Source organism: Chiloscyllium punctatum, chromosome 20 (assembly GCF_047496795.1).
Source record: "Chiloscyllium punctatum isolate Juve2018m chromosome 20, sChiPun1.3, whole genome shotgun sequence".
In the NCBI taxonomy this organism is placed as follows: domain Eukaryota; kingdom Metazoa; phylum Chordata; class Chondrichthyes; order Orectolobiformes; family Hemiscylliidae; genus Chiloscyllium; species Chiloscyllium punctatum.
This window is the reverse complement of record NC_092758.1, coordinates 23493295-23513532: the sequence shown is the minus strand read 5'-3', so window position 1 is coordinate 23513532 and position 20238 is coordinate 23493295. Positions and strand designations below refer to the sequence as shown.

Sequence of the window (20238 nt, the reverse complement as noted above, 5' to 3'; positions counted from 1 at the left end):
ATGGTTCCTGCTGAGAATACAACACCCCAGATCACCTCACATACAAGGGTATGATTTGACTCATAGACCCTGAATGATTTCACTGGGAACAAGGGAAAATTATCCAGCAAAGTGTAATGAGTCCCATTCACATATCAGTAATGGCAATACTAATGACCTATTTGGTACACTAGAGCTCCACAGTATGACTTAATGAGGTCATCTAAATGCAAGCTTTCCAAAGAGCGGGTCATGACTCGGCATAAATATTATGTCAAAATTATATGGTCAAGTCTAGCATATTCATTCTCCAGGATCAGCTAATTATAAGTAAAATGTTATGTTTAAAAAAAAAGTCAGAGCAAGTTCACCAACAGTAAAATAAATAAATTTAAAACAGCCATGCTAACTATTCATTCTTCTCCTGTAATCATCATCACACAATCCAATTCAGCTGTTTAACCATTTACATGATCACGTGTCAAAAATCAATTGTTTCCACAACATAACAAGCCCTCAATTTTTTGTCTACTGGGCTCAAAATCCCCAGTAAGTAATACAGAACACACTAATTTGACAGTCTCTGAGCTGGTATCTAAACAGCATGCTTTCCAAATCCCTGCATAGTTACTAGTTCTGATCTTTCATTCTTTCCAAGTGAAATATGTTCTGAATTTAACCCCATATCCTGCAAGAAGCTGACAGCAATCCTTTGTGAGATCTACTTGTGTTGGCATACACATTAAGCTGGTACATTATTTGTAAATTATAATCTTCTAACTTCTGTGATGGAACTGGATATAATTCTACGCAGTAAAATATCCTACCATTGAATTACACAACCATTGCAGATCTTTGGAAAGTCCAAATATAGCAAAACATTCCTCATGCCTTGCAGTTTAAAAATACGAAGGAAAAGCACTAAGGTTAGGTAGGTCATTCAGGTTCTTAGGCCAATTCCAGCAATCATGCGAACATACAGATTAGGAACAGTCGTAGGATATTCAATCTTCAAACGTGCTTCACCTCATACTAAGATCATGGCTGATTTAATTGTCGTGTATATTTTCTGTCCAGACCTTATTCCCTTTGACTCCCTTTTTAATCAAGAATCTATCTAACAAAGCTTTAAACATATTCAATGACACTGCCTCCATTGCTCTCTGAGGAAGAGAAAAGAATTCCACACATTAATGATGCTCTGAGAAAAATAATTTCTCTGCATCTTTATTTTTAATGCTCTTTCCTAGTTCAGGTCCTCCCATAAACGGAGACATCTTTTCAACATCCACCGCATCGTATCCCCTCAGGATCTCAGGTGTTTCATTAAGGTCATCTCTCATTCTTCTAAATTTCAACAGATACAAGTCCAAACTTTTCATCCTTTCATCATAATTTAACCTCTTCATCGCAGGAAGCTCTGCATTGCTTCCAATAAAGTTTAATTATTTCTTAAATAAATGGACCAAAACTCTACATAGTATTCCAGAAATGTTCTGTACAGCAGCACCAAAATGTCCCTACTTCTAAATTCTATTGCCATTTAAATTTTCAACAACATTCTATATGAATTCCTGATCACTTGATGTATCTTCATGTTAACTTTTTGAGAATTTATGGGCCAAGACACCCAGATCCTTTTGTACCACAGAGGACTATCATCTTTTCCTCACTTAAATAATGTTACCATACGCCTTCAGGAAATTCAAGTACACTGTATCTAATGCATTCCCCTCATCTATGCAGCTTGTTAATTCATGAAAAAACATGAATAAATTAATCATACACAAAATGTCAACTGACTATTTCACACTTCTTTGAAAAGGTTTGAAATTTTCATTATTCTTTATTTGTACTGTGCTGTAAAATTTCATTTCTAAATCATTTAACTCTTCTCTCAATATTATGTCAATTTTAAACATTTCCCTCCCAGTGGAAATAGATATTTGTATCTTATGAAATGAGTTAATACTATTTTAAATTCTTCATTATACCACCCCTCATCCTGCCAAATTTTGGGGAATATACAGCAGAGACAGGATTTTGGCTTTTGGCTCAGAACCCCAACATCAGGATTAAATGAAGACATGGCCCTGCCCTGTTTGTAAACCAATCACCTCATAATTGTTTATGAATTGACTGTTTTTACTTTTTTTCTCATGGGATGTGGCTAGGACAGCATTTATTGTCTATGCCTGAGTGCCCTTCTGAAGGTGATGCATTGAGCTCCCTTTTCAAACCAATGTAGTCAATCGAGATAAACAGTGCTGCTACAGAGGAAATTCAGAATTTTGTCTCAGCGACAGTGAAAGGATAGTGACATCATCTCAAAGTTGATGAAGCGTGGCATTGGAAAAGGCACAGCAAGTCAGGCAGCAGCTGAGAGAGTCATTTCGAGTTGGACCCTTCTTCAGCCCGAAATGTCAACTCTCACTCCTCGGATGCAGCCTGGCCTGCTGTGCCTCTTCCAGTGACATGCTTTATCAACTCTGATTTCTCCAGCATCTGCAGTTCCCAATGTCTCCTGATATCATCTCAAGTCAGGATGATGCATTGCCAGGAAGAGAAATTGTAGGAGGTTGTCTTCCCATGCATCTGTTGTCTTGTCCTTCAAGATGGGAGACATTGCAGGAAGAAACTGTCGATGGAGTCTGGGTGAATTGTTCCAGTGCACCTTTTAGATGGTAAACACTGCTGTCACTGTGTGTTCATAGAATCCCTACAGTAGGGAAGCAGGCCATTCAGCCCATTGAGTCCACATCGATCCTTGAAGAGCATCCCACCCAGATCCCCATCCCTATCCCCATACACTGCATTGACTAATCCACCTACCCTGCACAACTTTGGACTGTGGGAGGAAGCCAGGGTACCCTGGGAAACCTGTGCAGACATGGGGAGAATGTACAAACTCCACACAGACAGTCACCTGAGTGTCTTGAATCCCTGGCGCTGCATGGCAGCAGTATTAACCACTGAGCCACCGTGCTGTGTTGATGGCGGAGCCAGTGAACGTTGAGGGTGGTGGGTTTGGGACAATTCCAACGGGTTTTTTTTATTTCAAAAATATACTTTATTCATAAAATACTTTAATGGTCTGTACAGTTGGACATGCCGTACATATGTAAACATTCCATTTGTTTGCATACCGAAAACAGAGTAATCATTCCTATTTACAGGTCTGTACGATTACATTTTTAGCTGAGGCGTCAGCAAAGCCCAAATGACTGCGTGGGCCCCCTGTTCTTCTTTAGGCAGGCAGATGATACACGGTGGTCTTTCCCCACCGCGCCTTGGCGGCAGCTGCCCCAAACTTCAGCGCGTCCCTCAACACGTAGTCCTGGACCTTGGAATGTGCCAGTCTGCAACACTCAGTCGGGGTCAACTCCTTCAGCTGGAAGATCAACAGGTTTCGGACTGCCCAGAGAGCGTCCTTCACCGAGTTGATGATCCTCCAGGCACAGTTGATGTTCGTCTCAGTGTGCGTCCCTGGGAACAGGCCGTAAAGCACAGAGTCCCGTGTCACGGCGCTGCTCAGGACGAACCTCGACAAACACCACTGCATTCCTCTCCAGACTTCTTCTGCATAGGCACATTCCAGAAGGAGGTGTGTGACAGTCTCGTCCCCCCCGCAGCCACTTCGAGGGCAGCGTGCGGTGCAGCTGAGAGTCCGGGCGTGCATAAAGGATCTCACAGGCAGAGCCCTTCTCACCACCAGCCAAGCCATGTCTTGGTGCTTGTTGGAAAGTTCTGGTGATGAGGCATTCTGCCAAATGGCTTTGATAGTCTGCTCAGGGAACTGCTCGACAGGATCCGCCCTCTCCTTTCCCAAAGGGTCTCAAGCACACTACGTACTGACCACTTCCTGATGGACTTGTGGTCAAAGGTGTTTTTCTCCATAAACTTCTCTACGAAGGACAGGTGATACGGAACGGTCCAACTACTTGGAGCGTTCCATGGCAGCGAGGCCAGGCCCATCCTTTGCAACACTGGGGACAGGGAGAACCTCAGTACATGGTGACACTTGGTGTTTGCGTACCAGGGATCCACGCACAGCTTGATGCAGCCACACACAAAGGTGACCATCAGGGTGAGGGTGGCATTGGGTGTATTTTTTCCCCTGTTGCCCAGATCTTTGTACAGCGAGTCCCTTCAGACCCGGTCCATCTTTGACCTCCATATAAACTGGAAGATGGCCCGGGTGACTGCAGCGGCACAGGTTCTGGGAATAGGCCAGACCTGTGCCACGTATAATAGCAATGACAGTGCCTCACACCTGATGACCAGGTTTTTTCCCGTGAAGGAGAGTGACCATAGCTTCTATCTGCCCAGTTTCTGCCTCACTTTGCTGATACGCTCCTCCCAAGACTTGGCGCATACCCCAGCCCCCCCGAACCAAATAACCAGCACCTTCAGGTGGTTGGTCCTGACGGTGAAGGGGATCGAGGATTGGTCGGCCCAGTTCCCGAAGAGCATGGGCTTGCTCTTGCCTCAGTTTACCTTGGCTCCCGAGGCCCGTTCGAATTGGTCACATATGCACATGGGTCTGCGCACGGACAGTGGATCTGAGCAGAAAACGGCGACGTCATCCATGTACAGGGAGGCCTTAACCTGCAGGCCTCCGCTGCCAGGAATAGTCACCCCTCTCAGGCTCGCATCCTTCCTGATGGACTCAGCAAATGGCTCTATGCAGCACACAAACAAAGCAGGAGAGAGAGGGCAGCCCTGCCTGACTCCAGGTCTGACTGGGAAGCTATCTGATTCCCACCCATTGATTGAGACTGCACTGACAATGTTGGTGTAAAGCAGTCTGATCCAATTGCAGATTCCCTCCCCAAAGCCCATTTTGGAGAGAACATCTCTCATATACCTCCAACGGGTTACTTTGTCCTGGGTAGTGTTGAGCTTCTTAAGCATTCTTGGAGCCGTACCCATCCAGGCAAATGCAGACCACTCCACTACACTTTTAAATGAGATGAAATGTGAATGAGACTTAGAACTGTGATCTAATGACTGAACACATACAAAGAAAAAATGAGGCCCTGTACAGATCCCTTAAAAAGCCAATGCTCTGATGCATCCATTTTGTTGCGTAAATGATTAGCTCAACCAATAGAACTTTCAATCCTTTGCTGTCAATCTCAAAATCCTCCAATCTGGTTGAATACAGAGGTGTCTTTCCCATTCAGTCAGGTTCCAGGTGTTTGGTTTGCCTTGCTGCTATATTATCAGCTTACAATTTCAGCAACTCAGCTCATAATAAAAAGTGAAAAACCAAAGCATATAATGTTAAGTCTAATGAACAGCAGACACTAGCAAATGCCCTGCCACAACAACATATGTTCTATTATCCACCCACAACTATCTTCAGAAGATTAAAAAGAAAGACCTTCACAGTCAGGATGTTTTACTGTTATGTAATTACATGAAAATATATTTTTAATCTATATAATAGCTTTTTATCCTTCTGATTCCAAAAATAATTTCAAACTCACTTCCAAAGTTTTTTTTTGCAGCCTTGAAAAGATCCAACTGTAATGCTGCAGCTATCAATTGGTGTTAAATGTTCTAGCTTTGGGTGTTATTGGAGATGCTCCCTGTTGGAAAGGAATTCGTCAGATGGATTATCTAAATTATGTAGGTTGCTGGGGAGTGGGAGGTTGGCAAGCAAAGTGTAAAGTGCTTCTGCCAGAAGGAGAGAGAAGAAAAGTTGGATTTTGCATGTGTCCAAGAAACCGTTGAAAGGATGTGACAGGAAAATGCCTTAATTCCTTAGGTACCTGAAGAAATAGTGACAAATAACCATGGTAACTGATGGGAAGGGAAGCATTCTTTTCAGAAAATAAATATCTACAGAATAACCAAGTCACATAATGATTCAGCACAGATAGAAGCTATTCCATCTCTTATATCTTCACTGGCTCTTTAAAAAAGATTTCCAATTATTGCCACTTTCCAGCTCTGTCCCCATAGTTTTACCAATTTTTACTTTACAAGTATATGTGATGAAGGAGTGGCACTCCAACAGCCAGTGTGTTTCCAATTAAACCTGTTGGACTATAACCTAGTGCTGTGTGATTTTAACTTTGTACACCCCAGTCCAACACCAGCATCTCTAAATTATGTTAGACTACCCTTTGAAATTTATTATTCAATCTTCCCTTGCCCTCCTTTCAGACAGTGCATTCCAGACCAATGATTCATTGTGTATGTATTATTCCTCAGGTCACCACTAGTTCTTTTACCAATCGCATTATATCTGTGTCTTCTGGATACCAGTCCTGCTGTCATTGGGAACAATTTCTCCTTGTTTACTCGATTCCTCATTTTGAACACCTCTTTGAAATTTACCCTTAACCTTCTTGGCTCTGAGGAAAGCAATGCCAGCCTTTCTTGTCATCCTATACAACTAGTTACCTCATAAATGCAAAAATTCTCAAGAGTGCCTTATCCATCCAACCAAAGAACTTGAAATCTTTCCAAAGTCTTTCCATAATGGAACATGACTCCTGTTGAAGCCTCACTTAATAGTTGAGTATTCCATTTCTTTATTCATAAACAAAATAAGCTTTTTTTAAATAGCCTGCTCAAGTTGGCCTGTCACCTTCAAAGAATGAATATACATTCTTGGATCTGACTGATCATGTGATCTCTCCTCATTATTTCTCCAAATATACTTCACACTTCTCCATTCAATTTCATTTGTCACATACCTGCACTTTCTTAACTTAACTTACCAATCTTTCCATGTCTTCCTCCTCATTGTTGAGCACATTTCCAAGATTTATATCACCTACAAATTTTAAAATTGTGGCTTCAAAAACATAACCAGATTATTAACATATATCAAAAGGACAGTGGTCCTCCTGCTAGGAAACACAATTGACTAATAGTCTTTGCTTTCTTCGCCAACCTGATACTCACACAGCCACTGTCTCGTTAATTTCATGAGCTTTAATTTTGTCAACGATTATGTGGTAATTTGTCAAATGACAATTTGTGAGCTTATACACACATCTATCATACAATACTCATCAACTATCTTTGTTACTTCAACTAAGAACTCAACAAACTTATTCAAAGACAATTTGATGCGGTCTCCTCTACATTGGGAGACAGGATGCCTACTTGCAGAGCGCTTAGAGAACTCCGGGACACCTGCACCAATCAACCACACTGCTCTGTGACTGAATACTTCAACTTCCCCTCCCACTCTGCCAAGGACATGCCGGTCCTGGGCCTCCTCCATCGCCACTCCCTATTCACCTGACGCCTGGAGGAAGAACGCCTTATCTTCCACCTCAAGACCCTCCAACCCCAAGGCATCAATGTGGATTTCACCAGTTTCCTCATTTCCCCTCCCCCCACCTTATCCCAGTTCCAATTTTCCAACTCAGCACTGGCTTCATGACCTGTCCCACCTATCCACCTTCTTTCCCATCTCTTCGCTCCACCCTCCCCTCTGACCTGTCACCATTATTCCCACCTCCATCCACCTCTTGCACTCTTGCTACCTTCCCCCAGCCCTACACCCCTCCTATTTATCTCACTACCCCCTCGGCTCACAGCCTCATTCCTGATGAAGGGCTTTTGCCAGAAACGTTGATCCTCCTGCTCCTCGGATGCTGCCTGACCTGCTGTGAATTTCCAGCACCACTCTCTCAACTTTAATCTCTAGCATCTGCAATCCTCACTTTTGCCTTTCAAAAAGCTATGTTGGTCTGCAATTATTAGCTCATATGGCTTCAAATATCAACTAATTCCATGTCGGACTATTGTCTCTAAAAGCTCCCCTACCATCAATCTTAGATTGACAGATCTGAGGCTGCAGTGTTTATCTTTTTCCCTCTTTGAAACAGGCGATTAACATCTACAATCCTCCATTCCTCTGGCACCACCCTATATCCACAGAGATGTGGAAGGTTGTGACCTGAGCTCACGTAATTTCCACTTTAACTCTCCTCTGTAACTCAGGATTCTTCCTGTATAGATAGGATGACTTCTGTACTTTCAAGATTAATAATCTTTTTGTTGGTCCCCTCTTTATTCACTACATTAAAATTACTTCTATTTTGACTTTTCATAATTGTGTCAAACTGCTCAGAGCTGTACAGAATGGTACTGATGGGGTTAACTCAATCCCTGCTATAAATCCTTACAATGTTGAGAGCTGGGAGGATTCTAAATATGTTTGTGCTATATGGTGTTTCGTTCCATGATTAATCATTGTGACAGGTAGTTAAACCATGGGACCAAGTGGCATGAATGTAAAGATTGGTGCGTACAAGCATGGAAGCCCAATGCTATTTCAATCCCTTCTCATATCAGGCAGGAAGAATGTGGGAAAGCGTGTGGAGAGGAAAGGGTAAGGGAAGTCATTCCACTCAGCGAATCTCTCGTGCCTGCAAGCAGGAAAGGAAGGCTCACAGTACATTTTCCTTTTAGGGAACCATTTATCAACATTCCTCCCAATCTGCTGGACAGCATACTTCAGTAGTTTCAAAGCACAACTTAATACAAACCCCTCCAGGATTCCTACTCCTGTAAATATAGCTAAGAATAATATTAAGCAGGATTTTATAACTGCCTTGGAGCTCAAACTTCACCTGATAGTAAATGAAAAAGTTTGTAACTTCACTTTTAAAAATAAATAAATCTCAAATCCTGATGTTCTCCTGCAAAACTTTGTTAATCTGGAAAAATCCAATTTTATCACCTGTAAATTGCTCTATGTAATATTGGAGTGCTTTGTTATTTTGACTGTGGTGCTAACTAATGTATATTAAGTAAATTTACATATCTTAACGTGGAAATTGAATTTGATCAGAATGTATTCTATTCTTATGATATTGCATGTCATGGGATTGTTATCGAGGGCTATAATTTTGGCCCCTTACCCATCAAACACACCATGCACAAACTGCAGTGATTTTGATATCCTCAGAGATGAAAGGATTCAGCCTGCAACCTTTCCAATGCTAGAAATGTGACTGGGGAACACTCTGTGTAGAACATCATGGTGCGAAATCCGTATTCCATCTTGAAGTGTTAGAACATGATGTATAGTCATTAGAGATTTTTAATTTACTCTTTTGAAGAGTGTGTTCAAACTGAAACAGTGTTGTCATGTGCTCAGGTCATTTCCCTCTTCTCTGGCTCACTGGAAGGGTGATACACGTGAGTGAGTGGTTAATTTTGAGCTCTCTTGTGGGATAAGCATCTTCTTCACAAAACTGCCCTCAATGTATTTCTTTGCTAACGAAACAGAACTGTGGCTGTTGCAGCATACCTACCTTAATCATCATGCAGTGCACTCTTGGATGTTTTTCAGATTATTGGATTGACTGAGTGCTTGCCCTTTCGTTCTGATTCAGATAGCTGGGGATCCAAGCCTAATCTGAAGCTGAGGACATAATCCAGTTGCTGACACTTTAGTGTGGCATTGTTGAAGCTGCTGCCTTTGCCATGCCAAATTAAAGCAAGGCCCTGTTGTGCCATCACAGGTGAACATAGGAATTCCCACAGCACCATTTTAAGAGCAGCCAAGAAATTTTCCCAGTATGTGAAAAATATGACTTCCTTTTTGGTAATTTCCTTCATTGCTGATATGTGAACTTGCACAAATTACCTGTCATATTTTCCTTCATCACAACAGCGGCTAAATCTCAAAAATGTGTTTCATTGAGTCAGTCACATGGCATGAGAGACACTACAAGTTATTTTGGTGATTAAAGACACGAAAGCAGATTACCCAGTCATCTATTGCATTTGCTGCTTGTGGGACTTCACTACATAGAAAATAGCAGATAAATTTGCTTATAAAACAACACTGGCTACATTTCAAAAGCATTTAATTAATCCTGAAGTTGTCCTGTGCATATGCAACAATACGCACAGACTTTTACTTTCACAGCCTGTGATTTCAAGGTAAATTGCAATCTGTCATATTCTGTAATGGACTATTATTTGGTGTTGAGCATGGCAGGGTGGGCAGTCTATCTGAGGATGATTCATTCTGTCACTTAAAGGCAACAGGTGAGAGGTGAAAATGCCCCAGGTCGGACAAAAGTTTGTAGGGTCCACCTAATGATACAGATTAGATCTTAATTTTAAGACTTGTATATACTTTTTCAAGCATTGTGCTACTTCAGGTTATTTTCCTACTTCTTTAGTTAAGCAAGATTTTAGTTTTCCAAAACTAAAATAATTCTCAATTATTTATATTTCTGTTAAGTATACCAATGTGAACATTGTGATTTTCAGTTATGAGTGAAAGTATATATCAAGTAAGAACTGAAAATTAAAGAATGAACTAAAACAGATAAAAGGTCACCAAGGAAAATAAACAGTCAGGCAAATAAATGACATGTTTGGAAAGCTAATCTCACTCAATGTAGGATGGGTGGCAGCAGCCAGCTCCCTCCAGCAAACATTGGTTAAATAAAGCCTTTAATTTTTAGGTTGCAGGACTCCAGATAAGAGGTATTATCATTGGTTAATCTGGATTTGACATTTCTATATCTAATAATATCCCTCTGGATATATTTTATCTTCAATACACACCTTGGATAGGTAAGCCATATAAAAGGCAAAGGGTTGAGTCAGCTGTAATACAATGACAAAACTCATTTTGCATCATGTCTTCCATTTATACCAGTGTAAAATCATGAATAGAAACCTGAAGAGGGGATAGGAGTCTCAGATCTCGAGGTGCAGGTACATCGTTCCTTGAAAATGGTGGAACAGCTAGGCAGGGTGGTGAAGAAGGCATTCGGCACACTTGGCTTAATCAGAGTATTGAGTACAACATCTTGTACAGTCATGCTATGACTGTACAAGATGTTGGTAAAGCTACACTTTGAGTACAATGAACAATTCTGGTCGCCCCACTATAGGAAGGCTGTTAGTAAAATGCAAAAGGTGCAAAAAAGTTTTACAAGGATGTTACTGAGACTAGACTGTTTGAATTATAAGGAGAGGTTGGCTAGGCTCAGACATTTTTCATTGTAGCATAGGAGGCCGAGGGATGACCTTCGAGATGTTTATAACATCATGGCAGCATAGATGAGGTGGATAGCCAAGGTTTTTTCCCCAGAGTAAGCGAGTCCAAAACTAAATCGCATTGGTTTAAAATGAGAGGGGCCAGATTTAAAAACGACTTGAAGGACAACTTTTTTACACTGAAGGTGGTGCATTTACAAAATGAGCTGTCAGAGGAAGTGGTTGTGAGGCAGCTTCCGAGGAACAGAAAAATTGACAGCACCTGCTGTGCTTTTCCAGCAACACATTCTCAACTAGGTAATGTGTTGAGTTCTAAAGATAAAGCAAGAAGTCTCACTCAGCCTTGCAGCCAGTAACCCTCCAAAAATCATAATGCAACTCAGAAAGCCAAAAAATGTAAGATTCAGCTAATTAATTCTGTTTCTCTCCCCACAGATGCTATCAGATTTGCTGAGTTTCTTCAGCATTTGTTATTGTCTCTGACATGATTCTGTTAGGTCAGGACTAATCTATCATCTTTGTGTGTTCATTTTGTGTGCTTTCAAGACTCTCTTTCATTCTAGAGTTTTCTAGTTTAATGCAGATGGTGTAACTCCACTCAAACTGTGCTACTTGGGCCCAGTGATTAGCAGTTCCATGATATGATCACAAGATTGCTCCAAGGTTCTCAAGTTCTTCTGCTGATTGCTTTGATTGGGTCTTTAGTTAATTTTCTCCCCAGTTCAGAATGATTCAATGACAAGACTACACAGCAACAGCACTGTACTTATCAAAACTAAAATTAATAAATTAATTTAAATTGTCTGAAAGAAAGATCATTGACATAATGATTTGGATGTGAATATAGGAGGTCTCATTAGTAAGTTTATAGATGACACCAAAATTGGTGTAGTGGACAGTGAAGATTATCTCAGAGTACAATGGGACCTTGATCAGATGGGCCAATGGGTCAAGGAGTGGCAGATGGAGTTTAATTCAGATAATTGTGTGGTGTTATATTTTGGCAAGGCAAATCAGGGCAGAACTTACATAGTTAATGGTGGGGCCCTGAGGAGTGTAGCCAAACAAAGAGATCGAGGTGTGCAGGGGTAGTTCCTTGAAAGTGGAATTGCAAGTAGATAGGATGGTGAAGAAGGCATTTGGCACGCTTGCCTTCATTGGTCAGAACATTGAGTATTGGATTTGGGAAGTCATGTTGCGACTGTACAGGACATTGTACAGCACATTGTATGGCACATTATTCTGGTCACCTTTCTATAGGAGAAATGTTGTGAAACTTGTGAGGTTGTAGAAAAGATTTATAAGGATGTTGCTGAGACTGGGTGGTTTGAGGGAAAGGCTGAATAGGCTGAGACTTTTTTTCCCTGGAGCATCGGAGACTGAGTGGTGATATTGTAGAGGTTTATAAAAATCATGAGGGACATGGATAGGGTGAATAGTCAAGGTCTTTTTCCCTCGGGTGGGGAGTCCAAAACTGGAGGGACTTGGGGTTTGAGGTGGGAGAGGAAAGATTCAAAAAGGACTTGAGGGGTAGCTTTTTTATGCAGAGTGTATTGCATGTATGGAATGTGCTGCCAGAGGAAATGATGGAGTTGGGTACAATTACAACATTGAAAAGGCATCTAGATGGGTACACAAATTGGAAGGATTTAGAGGGATATGGGCCAAGTGCTGGCAAACAGACTAGGTCAGATTTGGACGTCTGGTCGATGCAGACAAGTTGGACCACAAGGTCTGCTGCCATGCTGTATAACTCTGACTCTATAACCAAACAGATGTGATTCATATCAACATCAGATGCCAACAGCATGGGGTTAATTCCCACACCTGCTGAGATCACCATGAAGGACTCTCCTTCTCAACCTCTCCCCCTACGTGAGGTGTGGTGACCCTCAGGTTAAACCATCACCAGCTGTCCCACTATAATGAGAAAGCAGTCTAATCATCCTCTGAGATTATGGCAACCTTTCATTTATCAGAGGCAGAATTCAAAAGAACAAAACAATGATTTCAATTCCAATTGTTTCTGGAGTGAAACAATTCCAGCTGTGACTGGAAAAAATTGATGAAAAGAAATAGGGAGACCATTTGTATAAAGACAATGCATATTGTTTCCCTATATACTGAAAGTGTTATGGCAGCTGAGAAATAACACTTTGTATCTGTGCCTGTGTATAGAATCTAGAGAGACTCTCCCTGAGGTCAGTATACTTACATAAAAGATACCCAAAAGATAACCCTGTTTACATTGCAGTGTCATGATTTTACTGTTAATATTGTTAACCAGAATTCAAAACAAAAAAAAGGCAAAAGCCAAAGGGACACTGGCTGACAGCCCTGAAAATCTGCTGTATCTGTCTTGTTCACTTGGCATATTTTTCCTCCCACCTCCTTTCAAGCCAACTTTGGTTAGTTATTTCACAACGTCGATTCAAGAGGCACACTGGTTTGATACACATGGTTAGGACAATTGTTCCAGAATTAATCAAGATTGCTCATTTTGAGAGGATGCAAACCTTGCCCACTCAAAGGTGTGGATTGATTACCAGCTACTTTTTGTGCAGGACCACCAGTCTGCCTTCCGAAAAATGGTTCTCGATTAGTGGTGCTGGAAGAGCACAGCAGTTCAGGCAGCATCCAAGTAACTTCGAAATCGATGTTTCGGGCAAAAGCCCTTCATCAGGAATAAAGGCAGTGAGCCTGAAGCGTGGAGAGATAAGCTAGAGGAGGGTGGGGGTGGGGAGAAAGTAGCATAGAGTACAATGGGTGAGTGGGGGAGGGGATGAAGGTGATAGGTCAGGGAGGAGAGGGTGGAATGGATAGGTGGAAAAGAAGATAGGCAGGTAGGACAAGTCCAGACAAGTCAAGGGGACAGTTACTGAGCTGGAAGTTTAGAACTAGGGTGAGGTGGGGGAAGGGGAAATGAGGAAACTGTTGAAGTCCACATTGACGCCCTGGGGTTGAAGTGTTCCGAGGCGGAAGATGAGGCGTTCTTCGTCCAGGCGTCTGGTGGTGAGGGAGCGGCGGTGAAGGAGGCCCAGGACCTCCATGTCCTCGGCAGAGTGGGAGGGGGAGTTGAAATGTTGGGCCACGGGGCGGTGTGGTTGATTGGTGCGGGTGTCCCGGAGATGTTCCCTAAAGCGCTTTGCTAGGAGGCGCCCAGTCTCCCCAATGTAGAGGAGACCGCATCGGAGCAACGAATACAATAAATGATATTAGTGGATGTGCAAGTAAAACTTTGATGGATGTGGAAGGCTCCTTTAGGGCCTTGGATAGAGGTGAGGGAGGAGGTGTGGGCACAGGTTTTACAGTTCCTGCGGTGGCACGGGAAAGTGCCAGGATTGGAGGGTGGGTTGTTTGGGGGCGTGGACCTGACCAGGTAGTCACAGAGGGAACGGTCTTTGCGGAAGGCTGAAAGGGGTGGGGAGGGAAATATATCCCTGGTAGTGGGGTCTGTTTGGAGGTGGCGGAAATGTTGGCGGATGATTTAGTTCATGCAAAGGTTGGTAGGGTAGAAGGTGAGCACCAGGGGTGTTCTGTCCTTGTTACGGTTGGAGGGGTGGGGTCTGAGGGCGGAGGTGCGGGATGTGGACGAGATGCATTGGAATGCATCTTTAACCACGTGGGAAGAGAAATTGCGGTCTCTAAAGAAGAAGGCCATCTGGTATGTTCTGTGGTGGAATTGGTCCTCCTGGGAGCAGATACGGCGGAGGCGGAGGAATTGGGAATACGGGATGGCATTTTTGCAAGAGGTAGGGTGGGAAGAGGTGTAATCCAGGTAGCTATGGGAGTCGGTGGGTTTGTAAAAAAATGTCAGTGTCACTACGGTCATCATTAATGGAGATGGAGAGGTCCAGGAAGGGGAGGGAGGTGTCAGAGATGGTCCAGGTAAATTTAAGGTCAGGGTGAAACGTGTTGGTGAAGTTGATGAATTTCTCAACTTCCTCACGGGAGCACGAGGTGGTGCCAATGCAGTCATCAATGTAGTGGAGGAAGAGGTGGGGAGTGCCGGGGAAGATGATTTCGAAGCTACTTGGATGCTGCCTGAACTGCTGTGCTCTTCCAGCACCACTAATCCAGAATCTGGTTTCCAGCATCTGCAGTCATTGTTTTTACCTCTTCCGAAAAATGGTGTCCAATGTGATCATTCTGTGAATGATTTGACATTATCCTGACTTAACACAACCCTACAAGTTGATGTGTTGGTACACTTTCTAACATTCTTCAGACAACAAGCATTCTCGACTAAGAATAGACTTTGCAATAGAAATTAGGGACTGTACCAGTGCTGGGTAAAGGTGCAACAATGGACCCAGCAGGTAAGGTCATGTTTAAGGTCATGTTATTGCTATTACAAAAGTTGTGAAGTACGCTAGAATGCTTTCGGCGATGATGAAATCTTGGTGTGGACTTGATGGGGGTGGGGGGGGTCTTAACTTATCATCATAAGAAGGACAGAGGTGGCATTGTGGTGATGAATCATAACTCCAAAGTATTTACAGACATCTCCTTTCATTTCAAAATGTGTTGTGTTTAACAGGAGGGCTGCTACAAAAAAAACTACAAATTTACATTCAATGACTGTCCGGTAAAGTCTTGTGCGTAACCAATGGAAAGTGGCATGTGTAAATTGTCAGGGAAACTTTGACAAAGGAGAGACTTTAACAATAAGAGATAATGAGGGGCTGACAATTTGTCCCCTCTCAGCAGAAAGGCATGTCATGCAGACATGTCCATTTTACGTTACAGGAATATACAAGGATGGAGGTTAAAAACTAAATAAAAACCAAAAGAACTGCCGATGTAATAAATCAGAAACAAAAACAGAAGTTGCTGGAAAAGCTCAGCAGGTTTGGCAGCATCTGTGAAGAGAAATCAGAGTTAACGTTTCGAGTCCAGTGATCCTTCCTTAGAACTTAGTTCTGAGGAAGGGTCACAGGGCCTGAAACTTTAACTTTGAATTTGCTTCACAGATGCTGCCAGGCCTGCTGAGCTTTTCCAGAACTTCTGTTTTTGTTTCAGAGGATAAAAAGCCAGTTTCAACTAGACTGAAGAAGATTAGTGGGACTTAATATTCTTGCGTTTGCTGGGCAGAGTTCAAGCATTAGCATACTGTGAAGATAACGTGGGCGGCACGGTGGCACAGTGGTTAGCACTGTTGCCTCACAGCGCCAGAGATCCGGGTTCAATTCCCGCCTCAGGCATTCTCCCCGTGTCTGCGTGGGTTTCCTCCGGGTGCTCCGGTTTCCTCCCACAGTCCAAAGATGTGCAGGTCAGGTGAATTGGCCATGCTAAATTGCCCGTAGTGTTAGGTAAGGGGTAAATGTAGGGGCATGGGTGGGTTGCGCTTCGGCGGGTCGGTGTGGACTTGTTGGGCTGAAGGGCCTGTTTCCACACTGTAAGTAATCTAATCTAATCTAATAACATTTGAAGCATTATCCCCTAGTCATGGAGCTGTACAGCACAGAAACAGATCCTTCAGTCCAACTGACCAGATATCCTAAATTAATCTAGACCCATTTGCCAGCATTTGGCCCATATCACACTGACTCCTTCCTATTTGTGTATCCATCCAGATGCCTTTTAAATGCTGTAATTGTACTAGACTCCACCACTTCCTCTGGAAGCTCATTCTATATGTGCACCATGCTGTGTGTGAAAAAGTTGCCCCTTAGGTCCCTTTTAAATCTTTCCCCTCTCACACTAAACTGTGCCCTCTAGTTTTGGACTCCGCTACTCTGGGGAAAATACCATGGCTCTTCATCCTATCCATGCCCCTCAAGATTTTATAAACTTCTATAAGGTCACCCCTCAGCCTCCCACACTCAAAGGAAAGTAGCCCGAGCCTATTCAGCCTCTCCCTATAACTCAAACCTTCCAACCCCAGCAACATCTTTTCTGAACCCTTTCAGGTTTCATGGCATCCTTCTGAGAGCAGGGAGACCCATAAATGCAGGATTCCAAAAGGGCTCTAACCTAGTCACCCCAGTGTTGGAGGTAAAGACTGAAATAACTCCACAGAAGGCAGCATCCCACCACCAAGTCACCCTTTATTTACATGTGGGAAGTCCTTGACACTGATTCAGCTTTCAGAGTGAACAGGATGTCTGACACTCATGTTCTTACCTGTCCACCAGGGCTCCCTGATTGGACCAGGTTAACAGCCCCAATCAGGGAACTCATATTCTATGAAGGCCAGCTGGCTGACCACATTACAATCACTAAAAGGATCATCTCTAACACTGAGCACAACAAGTCAGTTAAAAAAAGGTAAAACAACAACAATCAACTCTTTTCACCCTGAATGCTGCAATTCGGTCTCAGTTAAAAGGAATCAGAAGTGCAAACTCTCCACCAAACTGAAAAGTTAAAGGTTGTGAAGCTAACTACCAATGTCAGTGCTACTGGTAACCTCCAGAACAATGATCACCATTCAACTCTCCTTTCTTCATGGACAGTTCAGAGACTAATCTGTATATCTTTCCTTCACTATTATCTGTTTAGATTCACCTCTTATTTTTTAATCTGTTTGTGTGTATTGCCTCATTAATAATTCTCCCATTCAGTGATAAATCAACCCACTCTGTGTAAATTTAAGAAAGCCACGTTAAGATGGTTTGCTGTAGGATGGTGGGTAGGTGATGGGAGAGACATTCAGAATTTTACAGGCCTCCATGCCACCTGCCGGTGGAGACTATTTACTTTACACAAGATATGTGGAGACAGCAAAAGGTGAGATGGAGCATCTGAATGTGAAGGCTGATATCTAATATCTGACTGCTTCCAAGTGAAGATGGGATATTGTCCATTGACTGACATGGGAGTTTGGCCATATAGTTGTGGATGTCATGTGATTGACTTTGGCCACCCATATGAGATGATTAAAGCGTTGGAGTACTGCTGCAGGAGCTTAGGCCTAGATACTGGGAATTAATGAGCTTAAAATTAATCATCTCTTTTGAGGTGGTCTTTGAATGCCTCTTGCTATCTCTTTCTGATTCCCCCTGCTCCCAAAGGAACATGACATCTGTCTTCATGTGCGGTTTTACCAAATGACTACAGCATCTCATCTATTGCCTTGCAAAACTCTCTTATAACATAGAACATAGAACAATACAGCACAGAACAGGCCCTTCGGCCCACGATGTTGTGCCGAACTTCTAACCTAGATTAAGCACCCATCCATGTACCTATCCAAATGCCGCTTAAAGGTCGCCAATGATTCTGACTCTACCACTCCCATGGGCAGCACATTCCTTGCCCCCACCACTCTCTGGGTAAAGAACCCACCCCTGACATCTCCCCTATACCTTCCACCCTTCACCTTAAATTTATGTCCCCTTGTAACACTCTGTTGTACCCGGGGAAAAAGTTTCTGACTGTCTACTCTATCTATTCCTCTGATCATCTTATAAACCTCTATCAAGTCACCCCTCATTCTTCACTGTTCCAACGAGAATAGGCCGAGAACTCTCAACCTATCTTCGTACGACCTATTCTCCATTCCAGGCAACATCCTGGTAAATCTTCTCAGCACCCTCTCCAAAGCTTCCACATCTTTTCTAAAGTGAGGCTACCAGAACTGCACACAGTACTCCAAATGTGGCCTAACCAAAGTCCTGTACAGCTGCAACATCATTTCACGACTCTTGAATTCAATCCCTCTGCTAATGAATGATAATACACCATAGGCCTTCTTACAAACTCTATCCACCTGAGTGGCAACTTTCAAAGATCTATGTACATAGACCCCAAGATCCCTCTGTTCCTCCACCTGACTAAGAACCCTACCATTAACCCTGTATTCCGCATTCTTATTTGTTCTTCCAAAATGGACAACCTCACACTTGGCAGGGTTGAACTCCATCTGCCACTCCTCAGCCCAGCTCTGCATCATATCTAAGTCCCTTTGCAAACGACAAATGCCCTCCTCACTGTCCACAGCTCCACCTATCTTCGTATCATCTGCAAATTTACTGACCCAAATTTACTGACTTCTCTGCTGATACATTTTCAATGCTTTATGTTGCAGAATATTATTCAGTGCAGCTTTCCTTTATGAGGAACTGCCTTTAAGAACAGAATGTTGCTTGCATCACATCGTATTAGTGAATGTATCGCTGGCCTTCTGCACAATGTAAATGTAGCCAGGAGTGTGACAAACATTTAACCTGTTCCACTGTCATGGTAATGAGGTAGCAGCACCAAATTTACATGCTCACCACCTCCAATGCAACTGGCACACTTCAAATTGGGGTAAACCAATTTTGAGCTTTCATTGAAAGATAGTAATCTGTTCTGGATTGATTCTCCACATAGGGAAAAAAAATCCCAAATATTAAATTTGGGCGGCACGGTGGCACAGTGGTTAGCGCTGCTGCCTCACAGCACCAGAGACCTGGGTTCAATTCCCTCCTCAGGCGACTGACTGTGTGGAGTTTGCACATTCTCCCCGTGTCTGCGTGGGTTTCCTCCGGGTGCTCCGGTTTCCTCCCACAGTCCAAAGATGTGCAGGTCAGGTGAATTAGCCATGCTAAATTGTCCGTAGTGTTAGGTCAGGGGTAAATGTAGGGGTATGGGTGGTTTGTGGGTCGGTGTGGACTTGTTGGGCCGAAGGGCCTATTTCCACACTGTAAAGTAATCTAATCTAAATAGAGTACAACACATACAATACAGTAGAGTACTGTGTTAGTTTCCTGAATGACAATGCAACAGAGAGGGAAGGTGTAGATTCCCAAACACTATTTTCTGAACAAAGTTTTACCACTGACAGAGAGGTGGATAGCAAACCATATTTTCCTGTGAGGGTGATTTCGACCAGATAGAAATTTATAAAACTATGACAGGTATGGATAGAATGGATACTCTGAGTCTTTTTTTCCCAGGCTAGAAATTATTAGAGGACATAGCTTTAAAATAAAAGGGGGTAAGTTTAAAAGAGATATGAAAGGCAAGTTTTTTTAAAATGAAAGGTGAAAAGTGTCTGGAATAAGCTGTCAGAGGAAATGGCAGAAGCAGATTCAATAGCAATGTTTAAGAGGCATCTTGACAGATACATGAATAGGCGGGGAAGAGAGGGATATGGATCATGTTGAGACAACAGTTTTTTTAGCTCAGAAAGGTGTCCTGTGTCAGCACAGGATTGATTCTGTGCTGTACCATTCCTTATTCTTTATTTGTTCTTTGAAAGGGAAGAGGAATATTTGCAACTCATTTCTCAGGCTCTGCACAGAATCATTCTTAATATTGTTTGATAAATGA

General features: G+C 42.7%; 1 protein-coding gene across 4 annotated transcripts in view; it reads right to left on the bottom strand.

Annotated features, from left to right (window-relative positions):
• Nucleotides 1–20238, bottom strand: part of tenm2a (teneurin transmembrane protein 2a) — a 2790214-nt gene that overhangs the window by 1313600 nt on the left and 1456376 nt on the right. The gene's annotated exons all lie outside the window — the stretch shown is intronic.